Source organism: Muscardinus avellanarius (assembly GCF_963383645.1).
Source record: "Muscardinus avellanarius genome assembly, chromosome: 9".
In the NCBI taxonomy this organism is placed as follows: Eukaryota; Metazoa; Chordata; class Mammalia; order Rodentia; family Gliridae; genus Muscardinus; species Muscardinus avellanarius.
The window spans coordinates 68,105,384-68,129,636 of record NC_137795.1 but is presented as its reverse complement, the minus strand read 5'-3'; positions in this window follow the sequence as shown (position 1 = coordinate 68,129,636).

The following is a 24,253-nucleotide window of genomic DNA, read 5'->3' as shown; positions in this document are numbered from 1 at the left end:
ATTTTGCATAAAAATGTAATGTAAGAATAATGCTCAACTTAACTTAGTTGTGCAAAAAGAATAAACAAAAAACTGATGATTTAAAAATACCATGGGGAGGAATGGGGTGGGAATTGGTGAAGAGCTAATTGATGTGTGTGCATGTATGCCTCCACCATCCTGTACCACATTAGCATGTGTGACTACTCTGCACCAATAAAACATTTTTAAAAATACCATGGAGAAGACTAAGAGCAGGAGACAAGGTGAAAAAGGAAAGGAATGAAAGCAAGAGGTGTCTGAGTTTATACTTCATACAGCTTTGACTAGCCAAGACTGAAAGTGTCCTATACAGAAAAAATTAAATTTATAAGAAGCCAGCATTAATCTTGGAAAAAACCTTAAGAACTGTTTCTATGTACTGTTTTGGCCATATATTGTTAGTTTTATTGTAAATAGTTCATCATTCACATTTATTTTCTTTTTACCAGGAAGTTATTCAGTTTCTATAAAAATAAATTTAGAGCTCTCTTTCATAACTGCTATCCAACTTTATTGTATTATATTGAGTAAATAAATCTTATAATTTATCAATTTATGGAAGAGGAGAAATCTTTTCAGATTTACTTTGAGTCCTACTACATGATTTGTGTAAGGTTCCAATTATGCTTAAAGGAATATATTGTCTTTATTTTGTGTGTTCAAAGATTTTGTATATACAAAATATGTCAGGTGTGGTGGCGCATGCTTGTAATCACCACGCTTGGGAGACGGGGACAGGAGGATCGTGCAGGTTCAAAGCCAGCCTCTGCTTTAAGAGACCCTGTTTCCAAATAAAACATAAAAAAATAGGTCTGGGAGTGTAGCCCAGAGGTAGAAGGGTTCCATCCCCAGCACCACCAAAAAAAAAAACTATATTATTTATTTATTTAATGAAATGAAATGAAATTTATTTATTATTGAAATGATCCCAGCTGAGTGTGGTGATACATGCTTGTAATTCCAGTATTTGGGAGGCTGAGACTGGAGGATCACGGTTTGTGGACGGCCTCAGCTACTTAGTGAGGCCCTGTTTCAAAATAAGGAATTTTTAAAAAGTGCTGGGAGTGTAGCTCAGAGGTAGAATGTTCCTGGGTTTCATCCCCAGAACTGCCAAAAAAAAAAAAAAAAAAAAAAGTTATCCTGAATCTACTTCTTTCTCTCTTTCTTTTTTACCTTTTTTTTTTTTTTTTTCGGCCTACTTGCTCTTTCAAAAAATAGAGAGAACACTGAGAGCTCTGAAGTTTCCCAATGTGATCACGAATCTGTCAGTTTTCCTGTTTTTTTCTCTGTATGTTTTCTAATTATGATTGATATACTTTTTTGTATCTTCTGCAACATGAAATAATTCTTCTAGCCCCTGTAGATATTTTTGTCTTCAATTGTATTTTGCCTGATACGTATATACTTACAACCACTTTTGCTTTGTTAGAATTTGTTTTGTCCCTTTATGTTCAACCATCACCTCACTTTTGTTTCTCTCCTCTTTGCTATCTGTAGCTGGATTGCATCGAGACTTTCAGTAGATAAGATTAAGGCCTACCCATATTTGTTGTGTTTAACAGACTGTTTGGACTAATTTCTGCTGTTGTATTTTGTGTTTTCTACTTACTATAGTTTCCAAATTATTTTCTACTATATTGCCTTTTATCAAACTACTAGTTGAGAAATTTTCAATTATAAATTATATTCCCATTTTCTAGCCATCACACTTGTATTATTTTTATTTTTATTTTTATTTTTTTATTTTTTTGGTGGTACTGCGGGTGGAACCCAGGAGCTTTACTACCTCCAGGCTACACTCCCAGACCTATTTTATACTTTATTTGGAAACAGGGTCTCACTAAATTGCTTAGAGCCTCACTAAGTAGCTGAGGCTGGCTTTGAACCCGTATGATCCTCCTGTCTCAGCCTCCCAAGTGCTGGGATTATAAGCGTGCGCCAACACGCCCAGTTACCCTTGCATTTTTTAACATGTATTCATAATATCATACTGTTCAAACAATATCTCAGTTTCTATATTCTCCTCTAAATAAGACAGGAACAGACTTCCGGGAAGATGGCGACCGAGAAAAGCGGGGCTTAAGAGTCCCGCTAACAACCAATCTCCATTACCACAAAAAGAGCGCCTTTCATAGCCAGAAAACACCATCACCAGAAAAACAAAAAAAACCACCAGGCTCCAGAGAGAAAGCGGACTGAGAACAGAGCTCAGGGCCACAGAGGAGACACACGCGCCCGAGGACGCGGCAGCAGCGCCATACTGCCGGCGGCAGCGGCGAACTCATCGGACGGCTACAGCAAGCCAGGTGAGCCGCTGCGGAACAGCCAGGCGGGATCTTTCGGCGCAGAGAGCATTTAAAGCTCCCAGTGGCTGAGCTCAGCACACGCTGCAGGGATTCAGAGTGGAAATCAAAACCAGAGAAGAAAAAATACGCCAGCCTCATGGCCGAGGGCGTGGCAGAGGCGCCATATTGCCACCGGCGGCGGCAACAGCAGTGAATTCACCGAGTCCAGTACAGCTACATCTGCGTACTCAAGAACAGTGAGTCAAATTGTGGGCCACAGAGGAGAAATCGCAGTATTGGTCCTCCTGGGACTTGACCCAGTGAGGGAGTGGTGGTGGCAGAGATATCACACCATAGGAGAACGTGCAACCTGGCACCCCCCATAGTTTAAAGCAGCCTCTATCGACTCCCTGGGTCGGAGACTCTGTGATACAACACAGTAAAGGAGTAGTGGGGTCTGAGATAATACAGACTCGAGATCCAGAGCACCTTAAGTGAAGCCATAGTGACCCAAGGGAAGAACCCAGAGAAGGCACAAACCTCCGAAATCATGGGAAAGAGGAATAACACTGGAGTAATGAATGTGCACAACCCCACAACATCAGAACCTGATAAAACAGAAAATCAGAGATTTCTAGAAGATCAAATCAGGAAAATAACTGTAGAAATAATAGAGGTGCTTCGAAAAGAACTCAGAGAGAGCCAAAAAGAGATAAAGGATGCAATTAATGAAGTAAAGGCCTCAATTCAAAGCACAAACAACCGATTAGACCACATGGAGAACAGAATCTCGCTCTTAGAAGATGATCATTCCAAAAATGAATGCATAGTTTCTAATCTAGAAAAAAATATCCAACAGCAGGAATCTGACATTGAAGAAATATGGGCCCATCTTAAGAGAGCTAACCTAAGAATAATTGGAATAGAGGAGGGAAAAGAAAGTGATACCAAAGGGATCAACAATCTCTTCAAGGAAGTAATAGCAGAAAATTTTCCAAATATAGAGCAAGAGGTTGATACACAGATCCAGGAAACTTATAGAACTCCCTTTAGACAGGATCGGAGAAGAGGATCCCCACGCCACATAATTGTCAAAATGACCAATGTGGAAGCCAAGCAGAGAATCTTAAAGGCAACAAAAACAAAGGGCCAAGTGACATTCAGAGGCAAACCAATTAGAATCACTCCAGACTTCCCAAACCAAGTCATGAGATCCAGAAGGGCTTGGAGTAACATATTCCAAACTCTGAAAGAAAACAACTTCCAGCCAAAAATTTCCTACCAAGCAAAACTTTCTATCAAATTAGATGGAGAAATAAGAAGCTTCCATGACAAACAGAAACTGAAGGAATTTATGTCTTCAAAACCAGCGCTAGAGAAAATACTCAAAGAGATTAACTACAAAGAAGAAATAGGTAACACACACCAGAACCAGAGAAACAAGAGTTTCCATCCAACAGACAACTAAGATTGGTTATCTGTGGAGATTCATTATTTATGTTAGTCTTTTACCTATCTCTAAATGGTATTGTTTGCCTTTATTGTTGTTAATTTTTAGGATTTCTAGTTGGAATATTAATATACCTTCAGATATAGCATTTGGAAATATTTTATCCAATTCTATTAGTAACTGTTAACTCTGTTTACATTGTCTTTGGATATACAATATTTTCTTTTATTTTTTAGGGAGTTTGTATATTCTTCTGTTGCCTGTGCCATTGAAATCATATCCAAGAAATCACTGCCAATTTCAATGTTGTGAGGTTTTATGACCCAGATTTTCTCCTAAAAGTTTATAGTCTTAAGATCTATATTTAGGTCTTTTATCTATTTTGAGTTAATACTTGTATATGGGATTAGGTAAAGGTCCAATTTTATTCTTTTCCATGTAATTATTATTTTTCAACAATATTTAGTTAAAAGATTATTATTTCCACCACCAAATGTTCGTGGAAACCTTGTCAAAAATAACTTGACAATATAGGGAAGAATTTAGCTCTAGGCTTGTATTTAACTCCAATGGTCTATATATCTGCCTTTAGAACAGTACTACACTGTTTCAATTATTGTAGCTTTATATGGTTTGAAATCAGAAAATATATATCTGCTAGCTTTGTTCTTTTTCAAGATCGTTTTGGGTATCTAGAATTCATATTCCATATTAGGATAGATTTTTTTCTGAAAAATAAATATATAAATATATGATAGTTTCACCTAAAAAAACAGAAAAAAATATGCTCTAGTAAGAAAGAAAGCAAAAAGAAATATTGAAATGCTATCTTTAAATCATCAAACACTTGGTATCAGACAAATGAAACTGTTATGTGAGATTATCATTTTTAATTTTGGATAAATTGCTATAATACTAGATGTCAACCACTAAGCCAAGCATGGGAAGGAGGGATGGGGAGAGAATGGGGTGGGGATCGGGTGGGGGCTGACTGGGCGATGTGTGCATGTATGTCTACAAAAGTTTGTATCCCACTATGATGTATGAATACAGTGCACCAATAAAATAAAATTAAAAAAAATAAATAAATAAATAAATAAATAAATAAGACAGGAACATTAGCATGATTCTTTTTCCCTCCCTGCCTATCCTCAGCAATATTTTGTTTGATGTTAATTGGAATTGTAGGTCCAAATTACTGCTTTAAAGTACTTTTGTTTTTGTTTGCTAGTGAAAGTTGAACCCAGAGGCATTCTACCTTTGAGGTACACCCCCAGTTTTAGTTTGTTTTTTTAATTTGAAACAGGGTCTCACTAAGTTGCTGAGGCTGATATTTGTGATCCTCCAATCTCAGCCTCTCAAGTTTTGAGATTACAGGTATGCATCACCATACCCAGCTTAAAGTACTTTATTTTTTAACAATTGAAGCATCTTTAGATTTAACTTCTTGCCTCGTCGCTGCTTTCATTACCACCATTGATTTGTCTTGAATTCGTTGTAGTATCTAGAATAGGGATTTGGTGGTTTTAGTTTGTCTAATTTGGTTCTGATCTATTTCACACAAAAGCACTTGACTTGCTTCAGGCCGGGATATTCTACTCTATCTCTTTTATTATTATTATTTGCATTCTATCTCTTCTTTCCACTGTCTTTTAGAATTTAAATTGGATTGATGTTATAATTTTTTGTGGTACTTGGAGTGGAACCCAGGGGCTTTCTACCTCTGGGATATACCCTGGCCCTATTTTATACTTTATTTGGAAACAGGGTCTCACTAAGTTGCTGAGAGCCTCAGTAAGTAGCTGAGGCTGGCTTCGAACCTATGCGATCCTTCTGTCTCGGCCTCCCAATCACTGAGATTACAAGCGTGCGCCACCACACCCAGCTGATGTTGTAATTTTAGATCAGCCACTAATGTTTCCACTTTCCATAAGCATATCCCTCAGTGCTTCATTCTAGAAAAATGCCTGGGCTTTATAGATGTGTTCATTCTGTTGTTCAGCCCACCCATAATGTTTCTTACTGACGTACTATCCTCTCTCTTCTCTTTATGGGTGTTCATATGATTTTCCCAAGTCTTTCTGCTTGCTCTGATAATCATTTTCTGAGGTATAAGTACTTCAGTTTGTTGGGTTCGTCATCTTTCCTGACAGTAGTTTTCCTCAATATAGTTAATACTGACCTGGTACTTTTTGCCTCATTCAAGGGAAAGGCAAGACAGGCTTCTAAGGATTGTATACCTGCCTATCCAGTAAGGCTAAAGGATGTGCACAAGGATATCATGTCAGTCTGCATATCTTAGTAGACATTATGACCCTTTGTCGTGTGGCTTACTCAGCCACTTAATGGCGTTCCACTTTCTCTCAGATCCAAGCTTCTATGTCCACTGTCCTTACCTAAGCAATTACCTGGCTGCTACTGCTACAGCACTGAACCTGTTAGCTTCCAGGACTCTGTGGTTTGTAGTAGTCACCTCTCCAGGAATGATAACATTCTAGGAGCTGCCCTTGCCTCATGCTAACCGTCCTTTTATTTAGGGGCTGAATTTTCCTTTACAAAGAGACCCCAGCTACTGTGAACGTCTCAGGGATTCCTCACAATGTCTAGACCATCATGAATTCTTATTTGCCAATCATTTGTCTAGGAGATAAATTTGCCAATCTAGCTACAGTTTTAAAAATATATCGTTACTTCATTTCTAAGGCTTAGCAGGAATGGGAGACCATAGTGTGAATCCAGTAAATAATGTTAACATTTGAAGTACAAAATATTATTTGTATTGTATAAAACAGAGACCAGATTTAAATGTCCAATACCTAGAACTTATATAGGTTATGATAAATCCATAAAATGGAATATTGACTATATTTTAAATGGTGTTCACTCTGTTAACTTCATGGCAGGAAGTACATATTAATTCTTATTAAGAATTAAGAGCAGAGCCAGGTATGGTGGCACATGCTTGGAATCCTAGTACTCCAAAAGCTGAGCTAGAAGGATCACGGGTTCACGACCAGCCTAAGCTACTTAGGGAGGCCCTCTGCAACTTAGTGAGACCCTGTTTAAATAAAGAATAAAAAATAGGGCTGAGGATGTAGCTCAGAGGTAGAATGCCCCTGGGTTTCATCCCCAGTACAAAAAAAAAAGAATTAAAAACAGTATATAAATACATATGTACATGTATATATGTATACAAATATATATGTATATGCATATGCATATGTGTGTGTTTTAGTCATTTAAGGAAATAGGAAAGACTGTAGAAGCAAATACAGTAAAATATTTGCAACACAGTTGTTTCTGGTAGAATTGTGAATGTGAATGTACTTTTCAATTCTGAAAACTAAGTTCTATCTCTCTTATATATAAAAAGATACTTTATTGTTTTTTTGGTTTTTTTTTTTTTTTGTATGTGTGTGGTACTGGGGGTGGAACCCAGGGGCATTATACCTCTGGGCTATTACTCCCAGACCTATTTTTGTATTTTATTTGGAAACAGGGTCTCTCTAAGTTGCTGAGAGCCTCACTAAGTAGCTGAGGCTGGCTTCGAACCTGCGCGATTCTCCTGTCTCAGCCTCCCAAGTGCTGGAATTACAAGCATGCGCCACCATGCCAGGCGATACTTTATTATAGTTTTAAAAGCTATTAAAAATCAATTCATATTATTTTCAACTTTCAAGAAAACTCTTTATAAAAGGTGATCAAAAACTAGATTGCACCATAAAGAAAAACATTAATGATTTTTTAAAGCAGGAATTTTACAGGCTTTATTCTCAGACTACAAACACTAAATTAAAAAATCAAAATAAAGGTTTACATTAGAAAGCATGACCATTCAAAAGTTTTAAAACATTCTCCTAGATAAATGTTGATGCAGAGAAAATGTAACATAGTATATAGTAATATAAAAGTATTTGTGAAATGTTTCAGAGACACTAAAGAACTAGGAATAACAAAACAATGTTGATTTTATTTTTAACTGTGTAATACATATATGCAAGTGCTTGCCTAAATGTTGTTGTTTCTGGTAGAATTGTTGAAACAGGCCTGTAATCCCAGTACTTGGGAGGCTAAGACAGGAGTATCACAGGTTCAAGGTCAGCCTCAATAGTTTAGCAAGACCTTCAGTAACTTAGTGAGGTCTTGTTTCAAAATTTATAAAAACAATAAAATAGGGCTTGGTATGCAGCTCAGAGGTAAAATGCCCCTGGGTACCATCCCCAGCACCAAAACAGAAGAGGAAGAGAAGGAAGAGGGGGAGAGGAGAAGGAAGAGAAGGAGGAGGAGAAAAAAGAGAAAGAGGAGGAGGAGGAGGAGGAGGAGGAGGAGGAAGAGGAGGAGGAGGAGGAGGAATACCTGAGTAGAATCTAAAAGGGCCTTGAATGAAGGAAAGACTTGAAGACTTTTCAAAAGAGAAAAACAATAGGAGAAGCTACATGAACTTATGTTATTGAAACAGTGAAGAAAAAAATGATTAGAATAGAAAATAATCTACCACAGGCAGTAGGAGAAAATAGTCCTTAAAACATAGAAATGTTGCCAGGCTTGGTGGCAAGCAACTGTAATCCCAGTACTTGGAGGTCTGAGACAAGATGATCAGAGGTTCAAGGCCAGCCTAAGTGATTTAGCAAGATTCTTAGCAACTTAGCAACAAAACATAGAAAAGGGCTGAGGGTGTAGCTCAGAGTAGAAAGTTCCTGGGTTCTAGTGCCAGTACCAAAAAAAAAAAAAAACTAATAATGTTTGGATTAAAAAATAATCATATATGTAATTTAAATGTGGATCTAAAAATAATTTGTATTATGTTCATAAGTATCATAGATATGTGTATGTATATGTGTATATATATACATACACACATAATATATGTATATAATATACATGAAACACAAATATATAATATTTATGTAATATAAATATGTATAATATATATGTATTTCATGTCTGATTTTTAGAGATGGTAAAACTGGAGTCAGGGAAGTTAAACAACTTTTAAGTGGAATGGATTTAGATGACAGGGGCCTTCACGGGCCCTCAGTAGTTCATCATATTTTTGGGGGGGAAATGAGAAGTTACTGGAAACTTTGAGCCTGGAGGACATGGAGAGACTGTCCTTTAAAAAGGATAACCTGTTAGTTGTGTACAAAATAGGCTATTAAAGGAATACATGAATACATACCTTCTTTCACACAAAGGAAAGTTCTTGCATGAACCCATGAAAACAACATGCTATGCATTAAAGAATATGATTAACTCGACTGTCCACAATTGAGATAAAAGAGAGGGGTAAGACATTACCGGGGACTGATTAACTGGGGCCGGGTAGCAGAACTGTGGGAGCCCCTCATGAGACTCTTAAAGAAACTGGATTTAATGACTAACCAAACTGTACATGGTTGTACATGCCCGTGCAAATCCTAGTATTTGGCAGGAAGGGACAGGAGGATCAGAGGTCATCCCAGGATTATAGGTGTGTGCCACCTCACCTATCTTCCACCAGTACCCTTGATTAGATCCTAACTCTTCTAGGAAGCATCTTTCCCTCTCTGTCATCTTCAGTCATTCTCTTCATGTTATTATTCCATAGCTATATAAACCTTCATAAGAATACTTCAAGTCTAAAAATCTTCCCATATGCCAGGCATGGTGGCACACACTTGTAATCCCCGCGCTTGGGATGCTGAGACTGGAGGATCGCACAGGTTCAAAGCCAACCTCAACTACTTAGTGAGGCTCTTAGCAACTTAGTGAGACCCTGTTTCCAAATAAAATATAAAATAGGTCTGGGAGTATATCCCGGAGGTAGAAAGCCCTTGGGTTCCACCCCCAGTACCACACACACAAAAAAAATCTTCCCATATAGTCTACTTTTCCCTTTAAATACCATCCTGTTACTCTGCTTCTTTTCATTGGAAGACTTAAAAAAAACAAGCATTCCCACTCTTTCCCTCTCCATATTCATTCCCCATATTAATCCCTTTAAATCTAATGTTGGTACCAGTACTTTAAAATTACTTCCTTCAAGGTCACTAGTCACTTGCTTCTGTTCACAAGTCTACCCCTTCTGACTTCCCAGAAACCTGTTCATCTTGAACCACCACACATTTGTGCAGACCTCACACCTCCAAGGCCCCACAGCCTCTGCCTCCCTGTCTCCAGCAATTGGTGATGCTCTGCTGCCCCCACCTGGCCAGGCTACTCTCACTGTTTTGGAGATCTTCACGGACCCTTACCAGGAAAATCGCCAGGAAAGCTTTTCAAACTGTCACGCGCAGCACTGAGCTCTCTGTAGTTTCTTCAGCCTTCTTATCTAGCCTCTTGATTTGTCCAAACTGGACACCCTGTCATTTCCTTCTGAGTTCCTGTCCCAAACTAAACTTACCGTTCTTCCCCAAAGATATTTCTCTCGGCACCATGCTTCAACTTACTTAGACTCAAAATGTGGGTAAATTAGTGACATCTTCAGATACCTTGTCACTGCAGAATCCTTGTTGAAACTTCCTCTCCGAGTCATTTTTTTATTTTTGTTTCCTGGCCATTGCTACACCTGCCTAGACTCTGCATCCTTCTCTTAAAAGATTCCAAATAGTCTTCTAATCGGATCTCCTTCCTTTAGGTTTTTTTTTTTTTTTAACTTCTAATAGCACATAAAATAGCCAAACTAATCCTATCAAAAAAGGCCTGACTCAGATGTCTCCTACAGTTGAAAATCTCCCAAATCTTTCTCATTGTCCTCAGGGAAAAATCGGTGTTCCCTGAGGTATAATACTGGATATAAAGTCACACTACAACCAAAGACAAGACTTGCAGCTCAACTTTTATTAACCCATTTTTTCAATGTATTCCTATCTCCAAAGTAGAAAAAATTCACAACATGTATTTTACATTCTCACAAATTTAAAGTGACTATATCATAATCAGCTAGATTTCAGTTCTACTACTTCTTAAACTGTGACTGTGGGTAGTTGTCAAACTTCTCTGGACCTTAGTTTCCTCCTTTTAAAATGAGAATATTATGTACCTCAAAAGCTGCTTGCACAATTTAACAATCTGATATGTAAAAAAAGGATTTATAAGCCAGGCGTGGTGGCGCATGCTTGTAATCCCTGAACTTGGGAGGCTGAGACAGGAGGATCGCACAGGTTCAAAGCCAGCCTCAGCTACTTAGTTAGGCTCACAGCAACATATATATATTTATAACTTATATATTTTTATAAGATATATATTTATATATTTATATTTATATATATTTATAAGACCCTGTTTCCAGGGTCTCACTAATCATATATATATATTATAAAATAGGTGTCTGGGAGTATAACCCGGAGGTAGAAAGCCTCTGGGTTCCACCCCCAGTACCACTAAAAAAAAAAAAAAAAGATTTATATTATACTAGTTAGTTCCTGGTACATAGGAAGTGATGATTAGAATTTAGTATGATTACAATGATAATCAGAAGAAGAATATAAATTCAGAGTAGAAACTGCATTGTGTGTGTGTGTGTGTGTGTGTGTGTGTGTGTGTGTGTGTGCGCGCACGCACGCACGCACGTGCGTTTACTGGGGATCAAACCCAGGGATACTCTACCTCTGAGATATACCCTCAGCCTTTTAAAATTTTTTTTATTTTGAAAGAGTCTCACTGAGTTTCCCAAGCCCTCATGTCTCAGCCAGACCCTCTTGTCTCAGCCTCCCAAGTACTGGGATTATAAGAGCATGCCTGTACCTGGCCACTGTACCTGGCCTATTTTCTTAATATAGTTTTATTGGTACATTGTAATTATATGTTATAATGAGGTTCAGAGTGATAAGAAAATACCAGCACCTGGTATGAGTTTTTTAAACTTAATTCTGACTTTAAAATTTACCATTATAATTAGATATATGAACCTTAAAATTAACTGAAATAATATATATTAGAATCAGAGTGTGAATGCCTAAATGATTTTTCTTTTCCTTTATACTTTTATTGATACATCATAGTACCACATGATATGTAGTTCGTGGTAATGATGACATACATGCACACAGCACTTGGTGGGCTTTCCTCCAGCTCCCTCCCACTCCCACCCTTCCCTATATGGGATATTAAGATTGCCGTTGGTATTTTCACATATATACATCAGGTCAATGGAGGTGATGACCTCATTGATTCTTCCTTTCTCCCTCCACCACCTCCCTGGCTCCACTGGAGTTTTTCCTCCATTATCTGAGGTCCCGTTGGTATCCCAGTTACTCCTTGGCTTCTGCATATGAGAGAAAACATTGGCCCCTTCATTTTCTGTGACAGGCTCAGTTCACTTAACATAATTTTCTCCAGAAGGTCTCTCTATCCATTCTTCTGAAAATGACATATTTTGTTCTTCATGATTGCTGAGTAGAATTCTATTGTGTGTATATCACATAATTTTGTAATCCACTCACTTGCTGAATGGGGAATGGTGCTGCTATAAAAATGGATATGCATGCCGGGCGTGGTGGCGCACGCTTGTAATCCCCACGCTTGGGAGGCAGAGACAGGATCACGCGGATTCAAAGCCAGCCGCCCGCGCTGGCTTAGGAAACCCTGTTTCCAAATAAAAAATGTAAAAATAGGTCTGGGAGTGTATCCCAGAGGTACAAGGGCTTCCAGGAACCCCAGTGCCACCAAAAAAATGGATATGCATGTATTACTATAATATTCTGATTTGAGCCCCTTTGGAAAGATACCCAGGAGTGGTATAGCTGGATCATATGGTAGATCCATTCCCAATTTTCTGAGGAATCTCTACACTGATCTACTTAACAGCTGTACTAATTTGAAATCCCTTCAACAGTGTAGAAGAGTTCCTATTTCTTCACATCTTCACCAGCATTTATTGTTGTATGGCTTCTTGATGGTTGCCATTCTGATTGGGGTAGATAGAATCTCAGTGTAATTTTTATTTTCATCTCCATGATTACTAAAGCTATTGAGTATTTTTCATAGTTTATTAGCCATTTGTATTTTTCCTTCTGTAAAGTGTCTATTTAGTACAATTGCCCATTTCTTGACTGCATTATTTGTTTTATTTGTGTAGTCTTTTAAGTTCTTTGTATATTCTAGATACTGTTCCTCTATCAGAGGGATAGCTGGTAAAGTTTTTCCATTCTGTAGGCTCTCCTTTAGACTCTTGATGAGCAGAAACGTTTTCATTTGATTCCACTCACTTCTTTTTTCTTTTTTTTTTCTTTTTTTTTTTTTTTTGCGGGTCTGAGGATGGAACCCAGGGGCATTCTACCTCCAAGCTACACCCCCTGCCCTATTTTTCATTCTTTATTTTGAAACAGGGTCTTACTAAGTTGCAGAGAGACTCACTAAGTAGCTGAGGCTATTCATGAACTGCAATCCTCCCGTCTCAGTCTCCCAAAACTGGGATTACAAGCATGTGCCACCATGCCCAGCTCTGCCACCCAACTTCTTAATACTTGTTTTAATTTTATGAGCTTTGGTGATCTTATTGAGAAAGTTTCTATCTTTGCCCATATGTAAAGGTGTTGGGCCTCTGGCCTCCTCTAGCTTTATTGAGGTACGATTTGTAAATAAAAATATATGCGTGTTTAAGGCATACAATTCACATATATTAAAACCTTTTGTTTTGATGTATGTGAACACTGAGAAATAATTCTCACAGTCCAACTAACATATACATCGAATCACAGTTACTTGTATGTGTATGCATGTGTGTAGTAAGAATACTTAATATCTACTCCCTTAGCAAATTTCAAGTCTATAGTACATTATTATTAACCACAGTCACCATTTTTATAAATGAAAGTTTATACCTTTGGACCAACATCTCATCTCTACCTAATCCTGACCTATGGTAACCACCCTTTTTCACTCTATTTCTATGAATTTAACTTTTGTTTATTCCACATGTATGTGAGATGGTGCAGTATTTTTCTTTCTGTGTCTAGCTTATTTTACTTAGCATAACATCTTCCATGTGATTACAAATGGCGAAATTTTTAAACCTAAGCAGATAGTTAGACAAATGTATAAGATCACATGACATTTTCCTTAGTCATTCCTCTGTTGAAAGTTCCAAGTGTTTTCATATCTTGGTTATTATGTATAATGATGCAATGAACATGGTAACAGCTAATCTTCAAATTAGAGGTCTTATATCCTTTGAATATTATTACTTTGAGTATGAAATGTTCCATAAAAGCTATGTCTTTGGTAGCTCTATATAAATTTTAATATTTTTTCTAATTCTTTGGAAAATGTCATTTTCCGTCATTGAAAATGACATTTTATTCTGTCAATTACCTTGGGTAGTATGGATATTTTGACAATATTGATTTTTCTGATTCATGAATATGGGATAACTTCTATTTATTTATGTACCCTTTAATTTTATGTTTTATTTTCTTCAGTGTATAAATCTTTTTACTTTCTTTTAATTAGGTTTATTTTTAAAGATTTTATTCTTTTCATACTATCATATATAAAATTGTTTTCTTAATTTCCTTTTTGTATGGTTTGTTATTAGTGCATAGAAATACAACTGATTTTTGTGTCTTGCATTTTTAAGATTTTAATTAGTTCTGGAGGATTTAGGATTTACTACATATAAGATCATGTTATCTGCAAACAGGGACAAATTTACTTCTTCCTATCAAATTTAGATGCCTTTCTTTTTCTTGCCTGATTTCTCTGGCTACAATTTCTAGTGTTATGTTGAATAAAAGTAGTATGATAAGGTATCTTTGTCTTGTTTTTTATAATAGGAAAAAGTTTTCAACTTTTTACTGTCTGATATGATATTAACTATGGCCTTGTCATATATGACCACAGTTATATTAAAGTATATTTCTTTTACACCCAATTTGTTGAGTTTTTTTAATCAAGAAAAGATGTTGAATTGTTTTTAATGCTTTTTTGGCTCTATTGAGATGATCATAGGATTTTTATCCTTCATTCTGTTAGTGTGGTTAGTCCATTTATTAATTTCATGTACTCAACTATCCTTTCAATAAGGGATAAATTTCACTTAAAGCATATGACCCTCTTAATATGCTGTTGAATCCAGTTCTATATCACTTGAGTGAGAATATTTGCACCCATGATTCTAAAATATATTAATCTGTAGCTTTCTTTTCATGCATTATTCTTGTCTTGCTTTGGTGTTAAGACAATTCTATTCTCATAGAATGTGTTTGGAAGTATTTCTTACTCTTCAATATTTTGGGATAATATGGGAAAGATTAGTATTAGTTCTTCATTAAATGGTAGAATTTATTAGTGAAACCACAAGTCCTGGACTTTTCTTTGTTGGAAAGTTTTGTTTGTTCAGGTTTTTGGTTGGTTGGTTGGTTGGTTTTTTTTGTGTTTGTTTTGTTTTTTGGCTTTTTTACTGATTCAATCTCCTTACTCCTTATTGGTCTGTTCCAATATTCTATTTCTTCATGATTCAGGATTCCTAGCTTGTATGTTTCTAGGAATTTCTCCCCTTCTTCTCCTTTATCCAATTTTAGCATATAATTATTCATAATAGTCACTTGTGATATTTTGTACTTCTGTGGTATCAGTTGTAAAGGCTTCTCTATCTTTGGTGATTTTATTTGTTTTCTTTTTTCTTATTCTATCTAAATGTTTGTCACTTTTATCTTTATAAGCAACAACTTCAAGGAGGAAAGTAAGAACTGGTGAGAGGAACCATTTAAATCATCTATGCCTGTGTATGAAGGTATCACTATCAAATCTCAGTATTCTTCATGGGGAGGGGTGGGTAGCAAGGTGGGACCTAGAAGGAAACACATAGAGATCCATAGGCAAAATATCATAAGTGGCTCATGGCCAGTCTTCCCAGTGGAGTTTGCAGAGTGGTGAGTAGAATTCATTCTCTCTTCCCTACCTTTGGCTTCATCTGACCACTCAGCAAAGCCTATCACCTCAGCTTTCTGAATAGGGTGAGAAAGTAGTGAACATTTGAGCTACATCCCACACAGCTGGGGTAGATGGTGCTAACTCACCATCCACTCCCTTTCTCTTGTGGGAAAAATCATGGGACAAGAAGGTCTTTCTCGGCACTGAGCTATGTTACCTTGGTGGCAGAGTGACATGGATAAAGGAAAACTGTCTTTCTTTATGTTTACTCTTGGTTTTTATTTGGTTGGTTGGTTTTTTTGTTCTAACCATATGCTGGAACTTCTCTGCTAGACTTCTAGACTCCCCCAAAGATACTTTCATTCATGAATAGCTTTCAGACTTTCATGTTTCTCCAGGCAGAAAATTGTGGAAAGCTCCAAGTCTTCCATTTTGCTGATGTTACTTAACTACCTGTATTCTTAAGCTAGAAATTATACCCAAGCTTCTTTTCATACTATATAAAGGCATGATGGTTTTCCTTTGACTAACAAAAGAGTTGTTCTTGAAATGATAATCTCTCATAAATCCAAGATGATCTTATTGATTCAAAATAAATCCTACAAGCCGGGCATGGTGGCTTACTCTTGTAATCCCAGTGCTTGGGAGGCTGAGACAGGAGGATCCCACATGTTCAAAGCCAGCCTCAGCTACTTAGTGAGGCTCTCAGCAACTTAGTGAGACCCTGTTTCCAAATAAAGTATAAAATAGGTCTGGGAGTATATCCCGGAGGTAGAAAGCCACGTGGTTCCACCCCCAGTACCACAAAAAATAAAAATAAATAAATAAATAAATCCTACAGTATTTGATAATTCTGCATCAGTGATGGAAACAACTGTTTGGTTTTGGACTTGCTTTGTGAAAACAAGTGAATTATGATTACTTGTACTAAGAAAAAATATGACTTACAAGTTAAAAAGACTCTATAGTCTCTCTCTACCTTTCTATAGATGTGATAATAAAAAATATATATTTATTTATAAAATGAATAGTAGGACCTGAGTAGTCCTAGAAACAACATTACTTTTTTCTTTTTTTTTTTTTTTTTTTTTTTTTTGCGGGTCTGAGGATGGAACCCAGAGGCATTTAACCTTTGAGCTACACCCCCTGCCCTATTTTTTATTCTTTATTTTGAAACTGGATCTCACTGAGTTGCAGAGGGCCTCACTAAGTAGCTGAGGCTGCTCACAAACTGAGATCCTCCAGTCTCAGCCTCCTGAATGCTGGAATTACAAGCGTGGGCCACCACGCCTAGCTACAATATTCCTTTTTTTTTTTTTTTTTTTTTGGTGGTACTTGGGGTGTACAGAGGCTTTCTACCTCCAGGGTATACTCCCAGACCTTTTTTTTAATATTTTATTTGGAAACAGGGTCTCACTGGTTGCTGAAAGCCTCACTAAGTAGCTGAGGCTGGCTTTGAACCCGTGTGATCCTCCTGTCTCAGCCTCCCAAGTGCAGGGATTACAAGCGTGTGCCACCACGCCCGGCTACAATATTACTTTTAAACAGTAACTTCTTAAAAAAATATTTTTAAGACTCCATGAAAAGTGTTTAAATGAATAAGCATTTTTCCTCTTTAAATAGGACTTTGGCAATAAATGTTAATAGTATTTCTTTATAAACATATTAGCACATATCTCAAAGGATTTAGAATTAGTCTTTGAATTATTTATTTATTTATTGCGGTACCAAGGATGGAACCCAGGGGCATTCTACCTCCAAGCTACACCCCAGCCCTGTATTTTATTCTTAAACAGGGTCTTACTCAGTTTCAAAGGTCCTCACTAAGTAGCTGAGGCGGTCTACCAACCACAATCCTCCTGTCTCAGCTTCCCAAATGCTGGGATTACAAGCGTGCCCCACCACACCCAGCCTAATCATTGATTTTTAGAGTGAAGCACAAAATTATTTTATTCACTTGAATACTTTTAATTTGACTCCAAATGGACTTTTGGTTAATACAATGTTCTTAATCAGATTAAATTATTTTAAAATGTCAGTATGCTATAATATATACAGCCAGTTTCAAAGTTAGATCAAATAGGATCTATAGTAACAAAAAAGAAGACAGGTGAATTCTTTATTTATGTATATATGATGGAATTATAGCCTTTTAATAACTCTGCCAAAATGAAAATTCAATAAATAATCTATTTATATATATAAAACAACATTTTATCAGGACTTAATTTAAATATGTTCACAAATATAAAATTAATTTGATTTTAAAGATATCTAGTCATAATCTGTAAGAATCATAGTTAAATTAAGACATAATTAAAGAGGAGGCTTAAAATTTTCTGCTGTGGCCGGGGTGCTTGTAATCCCCGTGCTTGGGAGGCGGAGACAGGAGAATGGCGCAGGTTCAAAGCCAGCTGCGCTGGTTTAAGAGACCCTGTTTCCAAAATAAAAAGTATAAAAATGGGTCTGGGAGTGTAGCTTGGAGGTAGAAGGGTTTTCAGGAACCCTAGTACCACCAAAAATAATAATAATAATAATAATTCTGCTGTGATTCTTTTTACTCTACTTAGCAAACTCTTAAAGAGTTCACAGATCCTAAAAGGGTGCTCAAGATTTCTAAAGCAAAAGACCTTCCCCAATCACACAGAACACTTCCCCTTGTGCTCCCATTGGAGAACGTACATAACATCCTAGCAAGGTGAGCCTGAAGGAAGAATGATTGGTCCAGAAGGCCTTCATCCTGAATTGATGCTTCTCAAACTTTAATGAGCTCATTAAACATTGGGTTATCTTGTTAAAATGCAGATAAAGATTTAATTAGTCCATGAAAGGGCCTGAGATTCTGCCTTTCTAACTAATGCCAAGTGCTTCTGCTGCTTGATTATAAATCACCTTTTTTTCCGTACTAAGGAAGTGGGGGATTCAACAGCTATTACCCCGCCCGAGATATAACCCTCCAGACTTTTTCCTTTTTTAGTTTTTATTTTTAAATGGTCTCACTATGTTGCTAAGGCTGGAATCGAACCTACTCTCCTCCTGTTTCACCTTCTCAAGTACTAAGATCACTGCCATGTATGCCTGGTTATAGACCTTGGGTTTTTTATTTATTTATTTATTTATTTATTTGTTGTTGTTGTTGTTATTGTTGTTGTTGTTTCTGGTGCTAGAGATTGAACCCAGGAGCAGTCTACCTTTGCAGCTAGACTTCCAGCACTATTTTATTTTATGGTTTGGAACAGGGTCTTGCTAAGTTGCTGAGAGTCTTGCTAAATTATTGAGGCTGGGCTCAAACCAGCTATCCTGTCTCAGCCCCTCAAATACTAGAATTATAGGCATGCATCACCACGCTCAGCTTATAGACCACTTTTTAAGAAGCAAAGTCCTAAAACATAACCTATATTGTTTACTTCCTCCAACTTAACCTTACCATTCAGATGTATATGATGTACATAGTTGGAATGATTTGAAAACAACTGTAATCTCTCCAAATTGAAGTCCCATTTAAAATCATTAGAAGAGGCCAAGTGTGGTAGCACACATTTGTAATTCCAGTACTTGAGAGGCTGAGACAAAAGGATCATATTTTTGCAGCCTGCCTCCATCACTTTGAGGCCGTCTGCAACTTATTGAGACCCTGTTTCAAAGTAAAGAATAAAAAATAGGGCTGGGGATGTAACTGGAAAGTAGAATGTCCCTGGGTTCAATCCCCAGTACTGCAAAAAAAAAAAAAAATCACTAGAAGAGCAAAAATAAAGCTCAAAAATAAACTAAAGTGCTAAGAGAGGAGAGAAGAGATTACAAAAGAGAGAGCCCATGAGCCCAGCTTTGGAAGCTTGGTCCTCAGGTTTGGAGGCTTTCTTATCAGGTAGGGCAGGGTGACTGAATCTTAAGTACTTAAGGCTACAAGTATTCAGGAAAATCTACAGTTGCCTAATCAAATTGTTTTTATGCCTTTAGATCATCATTACATTGCCCCACAGGGACTTTAAACACAACATAAACATGTATTTAAATGAACTTAGAAGAAAGCTTGTTGTCCCGTCTCCTGTTTTAATTAGATATGTCTTATATAAGAAACATATAAATGCAGACCCTGTGGTTTCCCTGGCAAGGCTACAGCCCTAAGTAAATCCACTATAGTATTATTTTGTTTGCTTTTTTTCCCTTAATTAAGTTTTTAAAGTTTCCTCAGCGCTCTGTGTGGCTGCTGCAGCGTTGGCAGCTGGGTTTGTGGCAGAGGACTGAGAGAGCACATGCCAGCTTCCCTCTTTCTTCCTGACAGTACCTCCTGTGCAGCTAGATAGGAAAGTGAATAAATGAAAGGGGAAAACATCCTAGCTGCGCAAGCGAGGCCCTTCATATAAATTCCCTATGTCATGCTTAAGAAAAGCCCATTATTTTGCCTAACATAGGCAATACTCGAATCAACTTCTCCAAGTATGTGAACAGCCCTCCAAGGCTCATGGAAAACAAGGATAGTGTCCAACCCTCCAATGCCAATGTATTAAAATAGTTTGCTGCCCCAAATGTTATCTTCCCCCTAGATCTCTGGCCTGGTGGCTCCTCTAGAAAGCCTATTTTTGTGGCTGCAATCCGTGCTAGCAAAGGAACCCACCAGGGACAACAGATAGACCTCTAACTTCTCTTTTTTCTTTATTCAAGCTTCAGAGAAGTAAGCCAGGGCTGACAAATAGTAAACATGCTGAATGGCTAAGTATTAAACTGAATGATTTCAAAATCTGTGTTTTTATCTGCTATTTGAATCTGCTATTTGTTTTGTTTTGGGTTTAATATGAATTAAGTCTTAATTGTAGGCTGTTAAACTGAGAGAAAAAAGCGTATGCGTACTATGAAGTATGCGTTAATAGAGCCAACTCTCTGTATATGTAACTACGGTAATAGTGACTCTCCTGTGATACAGGTATGCTTGCTTTTTTCATTTTGTTTTAAGACTACAGCAGGGGAGAAAACTTAGCAAACCCATGTGGCATTATTAATTTATGTTTCCATTCTCAAGGTAATGTTCTTGATGTGAATACATTAAAATTATGTGTGAATTAAGATTTATATAGAAAAACTGGAAGAAATATATCTAAATATTCACAGTGATTATCTCTGAAAAGTAAAATTAGAAGTGGTGTGTGTGTGTGTGTGTGTGTGTGTGTGTGTGTTTGTGTGTGTTTTTACTGGGGATAAAATTAAGGGGTGTTTGCTTCTGAGCTAAACTCTCAGCCCTATTTTAATATTTATTTTGAAACTGAGTCTCACAAGTTGCTAAGGGCCTCAGTCAGTTGCTGAGGCTGTCCTTGAACCTGTGATCCTCTTGTCTCAGCCTCCCAAGTAATGGAATTATAGGTGTGTATCACCACACCTGGTGGATTTATTTTTTCTTATGCTTTTTTTCCCCTCCTTTCCCTGTCTCCAAAATTGTTGAGACTTTTAAAACAAAAGCAAATAAGAAACTATATTATAATCAAAGATATATTGATGATTTTTCTGTTCATATTTGTTTCAGAACAATTTGCATAGATTATTTAATTCAATCATTCAACACTACTTAGTAAGAATCTCTTATGTACCAGGTACTATGCTAAGCAGGCTTTCTTTCTTTCTTTCTTTCTTTCTTTCTTTCTTTCTTTCTTTCTTTCTTTTTAAGGTAGTGAGTATTGAACTCAGGGCCTTATGCATGTTAAGCAAACACTGTAATATTGAACTAGATCCCTGGCTTTTTATATTTTTTTTTAATTTCAAGACAGTGTCACTTTGTCCAAGCTAGGTTCAAATTTGTGATCCCTCTGCCTCAGCATCCCAATTACCTGGGACTACAGAGGTGCACCATGACACCCAGCTCTAAGCAAGCACTTTGTATCAGTTTTTCTGATCCTAAGTAAAATAACTGTCAACTAATAACACAGGGTAACTGTTTAGCCATGAAAAAAACAAATGTATAGTCCATATTTTCAGGACTTTGTCCCCAGAACTGATGATAAAACAGCCCCTACACTTCTCTGAGGAAGGACTCAGGCTACAATGAGGCATAGTTCTTTTCCTTCCAGACATGTGTGTTTAGGAAGCCCCAAAGAAAGCTGTGTGATACCAGGCTCATCAGACAGAATAAACAAAAACTGATCAAACACTCAAAGACCAAAGTTTGTAAAAGAAGCTTAGCTAATTAACTATAGATCTTTAAAATGGAACTTTGATGGATGACCCAGGTTCCAGAAGAAACCACTGTGATTAGCAGCTTCCAATATTTAAATTCTGATGTTGTTAAGTGGTGTTCCTTCATTGTCTAGGTGTAGTGTGTTATTGAATTTTTTTATTTTATATGGATCATTCTGGAAAAGGCATATATTCACAGAGTGCTTGGTGCCCTCCACTCCCCACTTCCCCTTTCCCCTCTCCCAACAATGAGTGTCCAGTTTGACCATGCTGCCTTCACACGTAAGCACATATTCAAATGTAGCTCCTCCGTTAATCAACCTTCTTCCTTTCCTATCCTTTCTTTCTAGCTTTGCTGAGGTTTCCCCTCCATTATCTGGAATCCCTCTGATATCCCTAATACTCCCTAGTTTGGGCATATTACAGAAAACATATGTCCCTTCTCTTTCAGTGCTCGGCTTATCTCACTTAACATAATGTTCTCCAGATCTTTCCATCTTCTTGCAAATGACATGATTTTGTTCTTCCTATTGCTGAGTAGAATTCCATTGTGTGTATTTTGCAATACACATATAATTTTGAAATCCATTCATCTGTTGATGGAGACCTAGGTTTGTTCCATATTTTGGCTATTACACATTGTGCTGCTATGAACATGGGTATGCATATGTTACTTTAATTCTCTGATTTCAACCCCTTTGAAAAGATACCCAGGAGTGGTATAGCCAGATATGATGGATCCATTCCCAGTTTACTAAGGAATCTCCACACTGATCTCCATAGTGGCTGAACTAGTTTATACTCTCACCAACAGTGTAAAAGAGTTCCTCTTTCCCCACATCCTCACCAGCATTTGCTGTTATCTGATTTCTTTATGCGTGCCACTCTATTTGGGGTTAGATGGAATCCCAGCCACCACTCTGATAGAAGGCTAATATCCAGAATTCACAAAGAACTCAAAAGACTCTACACTAACAAAACAAGTAACCCAATCAAGAAATGGGCAACTGAATTGAATAGACACTTCAGAAAAGAAGAGATACAAATGCCAATATGTTCAACATCATTAGCCATCAGGTAGTGTGTTATTTAAAAGCAGCTGCAGCTGGGGTTGGTGGTGCACACTTGTAGTCCCAGCGTTCAGGAGGGGGAGATGGCAGGATAGTGGTTCACAGACAGCTTCAGCTGTCAGTTTCTCCAAGACAAGCACTGTAAAGTTTTTCCTTTTCTCATTTTGTGTTTCTTTTGCCAAACACAGATGTAATTGTCACTTCTCCCACATGAATGCATACATTCGATGATTTTCTCCCATGTCTCAAAAGTTGAAGGCATCCATTTTTGTGCACCATTCTGTCATATAACATGTTCTTCAAATGCATATTGTAAACACATCAAAACCTGGTTTTCATAGCACAAAGGTATACTCCTTGAAAGCAACAATTGATAAACTGGACTTTGTTAAAATTTAAGACATCTGCTCTGCGAAAGACTGCCAAGAGAATGAGAAGACAAGACACAGAATGGGGAAAAAATACTTGCAAAACACATGTAATAAAAAGGCTTAACCAAAATATACAAAGAACTTTTAACACTCAACAAAAATAAAACAAACAAATTGAAAACAAATTTTAAGATCTAGATTCCTCATAAAAATAAAAAAAATAGGTCTGGGAGTGTAGCCCGGAGGTAGACGGGGTTCCTGGAACCTCAGTACCACTATATATATATATATATATATATATATATATATATATATTAGCAAGGCATGGTGGCACATGCCTGTCATCCCAATACTTGAGAGGTTGAGACAGGAGGATCATGAGTCTCAACAACTTAGTGAGACTCTCAGCAACCTAGTGAGATCCTGTCTAAAGATTTTAAATAATAATAATAATAATAATAATAATAATAATAATAATAATGGCCGGGGTGTAGCTTGGAGGTTGAACCCCTACGTTCAATCCCCAGTATCACACACAAAAAAAGAAAGAGATGTCAAATAAGCATATGACCAGATGTTCCACATTATATGTCATTAAGGACATGCAAATTAAAAAAGCAATGAGATTTTTATCACTGTCCATCTATTTGGAATGGCCAAAATTCAGAACACTGTCAATACCAACAGTAGGCAAAGGTGTAAAGCAATAGAAACTCTCATCCATTGCTGGTAGGAATCAGAATAATAAGCCATCTTTGGAAGATGTCAGTTTCTTAGAAAATTAAATATACTCTTGCCATATGATCCAACAGTTACACTCCTTGGTTTGGTATTTACTCAAATTATTTCAGTGCTTTCTCTCTCTCTCTCTCTCTCTCTCTCTCTCTCTCTCTCTCTCTCTGTGTCTGTGTGTGTGTGTGTGTGTGTGTGTGTGTGTGTGTGTGTGTGTGTGTTTTACTGGAGCTACCTCTGAGCTACATCCCCATCCAATTTTATTCTTTTATTTTGAAACAGGATCTCACTAGGTGGCTTCAAACCTTC